Source organism: Antrostomus carolinensis, unplaced genomic scaffold (assembly GCF_000700745.2).
Source record: "Antrostomus carolinensis isolate BGI_N321 unplaced genomic scaffold, ASM70074v2 scaffold44674, whole genome shotgun sequence".
Classification (NCBI taxonomy): domain Eukaryota; kingdom Metazoa; phylum Chordata; class Aves; order Caprimulgiformes; family Caprimulgidae; genus Antrostomus; species Antrostomus carolinensis.
In genome coordinates, this window is record NW_010312223.1 from 1540 (window position 1) to 1752 (window position 213).

At 66.2% G+C, this 213-nt stretch overlaps 1 protein-coding gene across 1 annotated transcript in view; it reads left to right on the top strand.

Moving 5' to 3' along the window:
• Positions 1-213, top strand: part of LOC104524172 (semaphorin-4C) — a gene marked incomplete at both ends in the record, with an annotated part of 1104 nt that overhangs the window by 516 nt on the left and 375 nt on the right. The gene's annotated exons all lie outside the window — the stretch shown is intronic.

Sequence of the window (213 nt, forward strand, 5' to 3'; positions counted from 1 at the left end):
GGCACGGGTCTGCAAGGTACAGGGGAGGGGACAACCCATACCAGGGGACACCATCCCACTGTGGCTTTGCTCCACCGGTGGGTGAGCGCGGTGGCTGTGTCGTGACGCCGGTTGGGTGTCCAGGGGGACGTCGGCGGCGCCCGCACGCTGCAGAAGAAGTGGACGACTTTCCTGAAGGCCCGTTTGGTGTGTTCGGCGCCCGAACAGCAGCTC